The following is an 8,156-nucleotide window of genomic DNA, read 5'->3' on the forward strand; positions in this document are numbered from 1 at the left end:
TGTTGCTGGGAAGAAGAGAAGGCCTGTTACAAGGAATTGCCAGGCCCCTGGCCGGAAAGACATTTTTGCATATCAGAAGACAGTGTTGGAACAAAGGAGCTATCCCCTGCTCCCATACAATACACAGAACAGATCCGGTCAAACCAGTTGGTCCACCCTGCTGGCCAACTTGGGGAGTTTTAAATTGTAGAGACAATGTTTGAACTGGCAGAAAGTTCTTTGTTCCTAAATAGAAAAGATCACTCCTGGCTGGCTCGCCGCAGCCTCTCCTGTCTACTCCCATCTCTTTCTCACGGAACTCCAAAACCCACTGAAGACACATGAACCCCAAGAGAGAAAGTCTCCTACAGTGAACAAGGCTTAAGAAGAATAGTGGGTCCCAATGAAAAGCAAGACCATATCTTCAATCAAGGACTCTACAGTGAGCTCGAAGCACAGTAACAAAAAACCCTCCTCAGAGATTGCTTCAAACTTTTCCACTTTATTTTTTCTTCTGATCTTTTCTGTTCCTATCTGCATGTGTATCACATATGCATGCTAGTGTGGGCATGTTGTGCATCTGTAGGTGTTAACCGAATTAGAGTTTTAGGTTAAATTTAATAAAATTTCACCTTTCTTCTTTAAACCTGAGAAAGCCTGTTTATGCTAGTTTCTTTACCTTATAATTGGAAAGCAGTGAACAAGGATTCACCAAAGGGGAGCTAAAAACACTGCGTTTAAAAATAAAACCCTGTTACAGTAAGACCAGGTGAAGGCTGAAAGGGAACCCTAGACCTCTTTCTCACCTGGTCATAACAGAAAGCATTGAAGTAAACCAAGGTCAGAGATCAGATAGATTGTAATCGGGGTACTTCAAGAAAATTAACTACATATGTGTTAGTGGGCAGTTTTAGGAAATCCTTAGCGATGGGACTCTGCATGGGATTAGAGCAAAGAGAACGTGATGCCAATCTAAAAAATGGACAAAGGTAACCCAGGAAATGATAATCTGATCAGCCAGATATCCATTCTAGAAATAGTTTTTGAGAGTATCTGTAGGAACAAATAGAGTCATAGAGTGATAAAGCACTGAAACAGGCCCTTTGGCCCACCGAGTCTGTGCCAAAAAACAACCACCCACTTACACTAATCCTACATTAATCCCATATTCCCTACCACATCCCCACCATTCTCCAAACACCTAACTACACTAGGGGCAATTTACAACGGCCAATTTATGTATCAACCTGCAAGTCTTTGGCTGTGGGAGGAAACTAGAGCAGCCGGCGGAAACCCACACGGTCACAGGGAGAACTTGCAAACTCCACACAAGCAGTACCCAGAACCGAACTCGGGTCGCTGGAGCTGTGAGGCTGTGGTGCTAACCACTGTGCCACCCCATGATGAACCAGCTGGAGAAATACGGAACTATAAAAGGGGACTAGCATGGTCCTATGAATAGGAGATCACATCTGAGGAATATCTTGAGGAATTAATACCTTTGTGGGCAGCTGGAATTCAGGTGATGGTGTTTATTTAAATTGCAGCCAGGCTTTAAAGCAGTGCCATATAGAAATTTGATCCACTATGCTGAAATGCCTGGCATAGTTGCAGTGCATCTGAAAAGGATCAAAATTTGTCTGAAGTATAGGAAACACAGAGTGAAGCTAGATCAACATGGAACAAAATAACTGGTAGGGTGTCTCAGGGATCAGTTCTGGCAACATTGCTGTCTACAGCACCCATAAATGACTTGGAAATGGGGACAGAAACAAAACTCTCCAAGTTTATAGATGATACTAAATTGGGAGGAATTGCAAACAACAGGGAACAGGCTGATCAAATACAGAAAGACCTGGCTAGATGGTTGAACTGGGCTGATAAGTGACAGATGTAATTTAATGTGATATTAGGAAAGGGTAATAAACAATGGTAATATAAGCTAAATGATATTATTCTACAGGACACAGCACAGGGGAGAAATTTGTTGGTGCTAGTGCATAGATAACTGAAAGCCATCTGCACAGTGTGTGGCAGCATTAAGTGCAGAAAGTTGAATTTTGGACCGTATAACCAGAGAGATAGAATACAAACCTTCGGAAGTTATTTTCAATTTGTACAGTGTGCTGGTTTGGTTTTGCCTGAAGGACTGTATACTGTTCTGTTTCTGTCCTCAATGCCTAAATGCTATTCTTATGAGAAAGATGGCAATTATGCAACCAAGGAAAATAAATTGATTAGTAAATTAGGCACCTGAGTTATGAGAAGAGGCGGGGAATGTTTACAAAGGATAACAGGTGTCTTAAAGGTAATCTTATTGATGTCTTCAAGGGAATAGACAAGATAAACATCAATATGTTTTGCATATCATAGATACTATGACAAGAGATATAGTGTCATGCCCACGCAAGGAGAACTTATGAACTATTTAATGAACTTATGAAACAAACCTAAAACAGACATTTTTCCTACAAAACAAATTGGAGCCAAGAGGTCAGGTGGCCTTATCCTATACTGCTAATACACATGGAAACTGCAAGAACTCTGAGCCAATCTTCATGTCTGGACAAGCCTTGGAGAAGGCATTAAAATATAAATGACCCATTCTATGTTAACGGCTACTTTTCTCCATTGAATTGCAATAACAATGGCATTGCAGACCTGCTGACTCCAAACTCAAACTCAAGAGAATGGGTGTGAAAAACTCCACTTTATCAAGATGGAATGAAGAAGAGTAGCACCCAGAACGCATTGTATAACAATGGCCTCACTATCAGACACAATTTCTGTCACATGACAGAATCCAGGTTTCTGACAAGGAGCTTAATAATGATATATGATGGAAGGAAGAGAGAGAGAGAGATTCATCTATGCCATCAAAGAGACAGGAGCCTACTTAAGATTACCAACTTTGAACTACATGCAGGCAGTGACTGGAGTTTGGCCTTGAACTCCCTACCTGAGAAATCATACCAGGACTTCTCCAATGACCTTTGGCTGGAATATAACAAAAGTAGTCTGCACCAGCGCTTCCGTCTTCCTAAACCTCCCATGTCCTTCCTCAGTGAACAAGGGAAAAGAATACAGGCCTGCACCATTCCAAGTCTTCACTCTGGGGAAACACAAGTTAAACAGAGGACACTTTTAAACCATCAGACCTAAATGCATATTATTTTTTAATCTCTATCTTTTCTTGTGTGCATATACATTTTCGGGTGTTGTATAGTAAACATTTATCTTTCTTTTAAACTTACAAGAAAACCTGTCATTTGTCTGTTTGTTGACCATTAAAACACTCAGGATAAAACACATTTTTTAACAAAATGCTGTCTTCAGTCAGGCGAGTGGTGGAAAAGGGAGAACCATCCTTATCATTTCTCACCTGTCCGTAACAATAGTGTCAAACTTAGGAGAGTTGTAAGATTTAACTACTTTACATGGAGGGCAGTGAATGCATGGAATGGGTTGCTAAGGCAGTGGGGGCTGATTGTGTTAGCCAATTCAACAGAGTTGAAGAAGTACCTGACAAAAAAATTGATAGTACATTTCGCTTTTAGATATTTTTACATACTCGGCCTGAAAAGGATTTTGGGTATTAACATATTATATCATCTTTCTATGAAGTTAAACCTTTAAATGAATAAGATATAAAACTGATATAACTCCTAGGAACATACAAGCTGTTCAGGATATTGATTAAGACCTTCAGCTGGGAAACCAAATGAAGTAGCTACCAGAATTATAACAGTTTGAAACAATGGAGTAGGGAGCCATTATATCAGTGATATAAGCACCTGGCAGGGTTATATTCAAAGGTTTAAGCAGGGATCTTAACTAAACAGACAATGCAGTGGCCATGAATCCTGAAAGGGTGCTAGAAGCAGTTTCAAAACTAACTTTTAAAAGGGAATTTGATAAATACTTGAAAAGAAAACATTTGCAGGGTTATAGGGAAGGAACAGAGGAGTCAGACTAATTGGATAGCTCTTTCAAAGAGCCGGCACAGACACAATGGGCCAAATGGCCTCTATCTGTGCTGTAAGATTCTATGATCCAAGATGGCAACAATAGAGCAGGAAGTTCTTCATTCAAGGTGGTAATTTTGATTATTAGCTAAGTGAGACAATCATTGGCAGATACCTGAGAGAGGGAAAGAAGCTTTTGGCTTTCTCACTGTGTAAAAAAAGTCTGCAGGAAATTTGAGTCTGAAACCATCAGTGAGACATAGGGGTCTCGATATCTAAGCATAGTACTAGACCATTTCAAGATTTCTGACTGATAAAGTGAGTTAGACCTATTTGCATATTTTCCACATTATTAGAAGTAGTAAGCAAGTGAATGAATTTCCCTGAAAACAGTATTTTGTTCATTCGTATACTGCATGTAAATTGAACAAGTTAATAAGGTATTTTTTAAAAAGGTTAACTAAACACTGGGGTTCATTTCTAGATGGATAGAATTGAAAAGCAGAGAAGCTATGTTAAACTTGTATAGCACCTTGGTTAGACCATAGAGTCATATGCAGCACAGAAGGAGGCCATTCGACCCATCGAGTCCATGCCGACTCTCCACAGAGCTGTCAGTCCCACTCCTCCGCTCGATCCCTAGCCCTGTAAGTCTTTTTCTTTCAGGTAGCCATCCAACTTCCTCTTGACGTCAGCGATTGTCTTCATTTCTACCACCCTATGGGCAGTGAGTTCCAGGTCATTACCCTCTGCTGCTTAAAAAAATGCTTCCTCATATTCCTGCTGCATCTTTTGCCCGAAACTTTCAATCTGTGTCCCCTAGTCCTTGTACCATTAGTTTATGGGAACAGTTTTTCCTTGTCCAACTTATCTAAGCCTATCATAATCTTGTACACTTCTATTAAAACTCCCTTCAATCTCCTTTGCTCTAAGGAGAACAGACCCAGCTTTTCCAACTTAATCTTGTAAATAAAATCCTCCATCCATTGAACCATTCTGTTAAATTTCCTCTGCACTCTCTCAAGGACCCTCACATCCTTCCTGAGGTGTGGTGATTAGTACTGGATGCAGTACCCCAGGTGGGGCCTAACCAGAGCTTTAAAGAGGTTCAGCATAACTTCCCTGCTTTTGTACTCAATGCCTCTATTTATGAAGCCCAAGATTCCATACACTTTACTAACCACTTTCTCAATATGTTCTGCGACCTTCAAAGATCTATGCACATGCATCCCAGGTCCCTCTGTTCCTGCACACTCTTTAGATCTGTGCCATTAAGTATATATTCCTATTCCTTCTGCCAAAATATATCACCTCACACTTGTCAGTATTAAATTCCATCTGCCACCTTTCTGTTCACTCTGTTAGCCTATCTGCATCCTGTTGCAGGCAGTTCATATCATCCTCACTATTTGCCAAACTTCTAAGTTTAGTGTCATCAGCAAATTTTGAGACTCGACTCTATATTTCACATTTTGGAATACTGCGACCTGTTCTGATCAGCATATTATAGAAAGGATATGGAGATACTAGATGAGCTACAAAAAAGATTTACTGGAATGATACCATAACTGAGAGGTTATATCTATCAAGAAAGATTGAACAACCTGGGGCTCTTTTCTCTAGAAAAAGAATATACTGAAGGGTGACCTGTCAGAGATCTTCAAGATTATGAAAGGATTTAATAAAGTACTCGTAGAGGAGATGGGCTGGATTTTACTGCAGGCTTCGGGACCCATGACTTTGGGACCAAATGGGGGTCCCAGGCCCACACTTACCAAAACGCTGCTCAGAGGCACAATCTTCCGGATGTAGCCCCTAATTGGCTGCCTCCATATTCTCCGTCCTATTTAGGACAGTGGGTGGGCTCTCTGCTGCCTTTGCAGTTCCTTTGGAAGAGGTGGGTGCTGCTGAGACAGGTCAGGAACTGTGAGGGCACCTCCATGTTGACATGCCCTCTGAAGAATTGAACATTTAACAAAAGAAACTGTGGCCACAGCTGCCAGGCCGTCATTATGAATGGGGTACCGCTCCACAGGATGGCCTGCGACTGCAGCTGTGGCCCTCTCAGTCCAGCAGTCCATGCTGGGCTGCTTTGGAGGATGCGCTTCTGCCGTGTGAAGTGCACCCTCAATTGGCACTTCAGTTGACCTAATGGATGACCTACCACTGGCAGATGGGTAGCCGTCACCCCCCAGATGCCACCTCCCTGAAAATAGGCCAGAGGTGGGGACATGGCAGCAGACTGGCAGACTGGTTGGTAGTGAGAAATTGCCACCACACGTGCCTCTAAATCCACCTTTGCTTCAGTGGCAAAATGCAGCCCGATGTGTCCACTTACAGGTGAGATCCAAACTAGGGAACATAAATGTAGGATAGTCGCCAATAAATCCAATAGGGATTTCAAGAAAAACTTCTTTACCCAGAGAGTGGCTAGAATATGGAACCTGCTACCACAGGGAGTAGTTGAAGAGAATGGCCTAGATGCATTCAAAGGGAACTGAGCACATGAGAGAGAAAGGAACAGAAGGATATGTTAAAGTGGTGAGATGAAATGGCGTGGGGGGAGACTCATGCGAAGCATAAACACCGGCATGGTCCTGTTGGGCTGAATGGCTTGTTCCTGCAGAGAAAATGTTTTGCAATAGATACACAATTAGCCTCATCTCACTACAGTGCTCATTAGTTGACCTTCTGAAAGATGAGAATTGCACGAGGATGTACATGTGAGATCAAAGCATTCAGTACACACTTTGAGGGGTCATGCAGTTGCTTATCACAGGGGAACACAGGATCCACTTACAGGAGTGATGGGCAGTACCAAACCTGAGAGAATATCTTTTTCAGACCTGAAATTTGCAACAGGTGATTATGAGAGGTATCATGGGACTATAATTACTTTCTAGACAATTGGATTGTCCAAAGTAGTACAAAGGTCTTTTTTGGTCTTGTGCATTCTTAAGTTTCTATCATGGGCAGATACCGAGTGATGTTTCTTCAACCCTCCTCCAATACTGTGCTTTAACTCAGTCTACAGAGAATACTTTTGTGACATCAGCGAGAATTTCTCCACTCCACATATCAGCCATCCTTATCTCTCTCAAATAAAAATTACCAATTTGTGCTCAACTATGAACTATTTTGTACTGTGAAACTACTTGCACTGGAACTCGAACTGAAACCTGGTTTCAACAAACAGCAGTGGTTCCAACAACCCAAGGCCTATCATCTGAAACAATTCTGAATTATTAAGAGTAAAATGTGAAGTCGTAAGGGGAACTTGCATCCAAAAGATAATAGTCTTCTTGAAGTAGTTATCAAGGACAGCCCTTGATGCAAATTATATTAACTGGTTCAAGAGGCCATTAGGTGTACTTCTGGACAGCAGAGACTGAGAGAAGTGGCGAGAAAGTGGGGTTGAGATTTATCTAAAAGAAACAGGTTTGTTCAGCCTGCAACTTCTTCCTGACCTTCAAACTGATTCTTTTTAAAATGGTGTGCTGGTGAACCAATAACTGCAGCGTTTGTACTACGCCACACAAGAGCACCCCTCCCTTAGTCCCTCTCCCCCAAACCCATGCCATTGTCTACGTAGAATCCAACTGCTTAGACAACAGGCCCTTTTAAATTCAGTTTTGAACATTATTGAACTGTCCATTTATCCCAACAAGTTGAACTTAGTCAGTGATTCGAGGAAGGACACATTTGTTTCTAAATCATTACAAACTTAAGGATCATGTCCAGCACACAGAAAGTAAGGTTAGCTCAACACATCGTTGTCTCCAACTAAAATAATAAACTGCACCGAAGGCTAGTATCAGATCCCTTGGGTGTAAAAATCTTGTTCCCCTTAGTTGTTTGGTTTTCTTTAGGAATTTCAGTTTGCAAAATGCCTTGCTCTACAAACCATTTAAGTTAAAGTGGCCTTTGCTTAAATGCCGAAACATTTCACAATTGACAAGTGTGTTGCGTGCACAGGTTTTAACGGAGAAGGATTTTATGGTCAACACTTTTCTCTTTGTTTGGAACAAATCAATTCACTAGCTCCCTCAGGTGGTGAACCAGGAAAATGGTTTATCAATCAATGGAAAAACATTGGCATATCAAACTGAAACCAGGGGCTCAATTTTATTCTGACGACAGGGGTCTCAGCGGCGGTCCAGAAGGTGGGGCGAGACTCTGCCTCGGCCCTCCGTCGGAATCCCATTGCACATG

This window comes from Heterodontus francisci, chromosome 25 (genome assembly GCF_036365525.1).
Source record: "Heterodontus francisci isolate sHetFra1 chromosome 25, sHetFra1.hap1, whole genome shotgun sequence".
NCBI lineage: Eukaryota > Metazoa > Chordata > Chondrichthyes > Heterodontiformes > Heterodontidae > Heterodontus > Heterodontus francisci.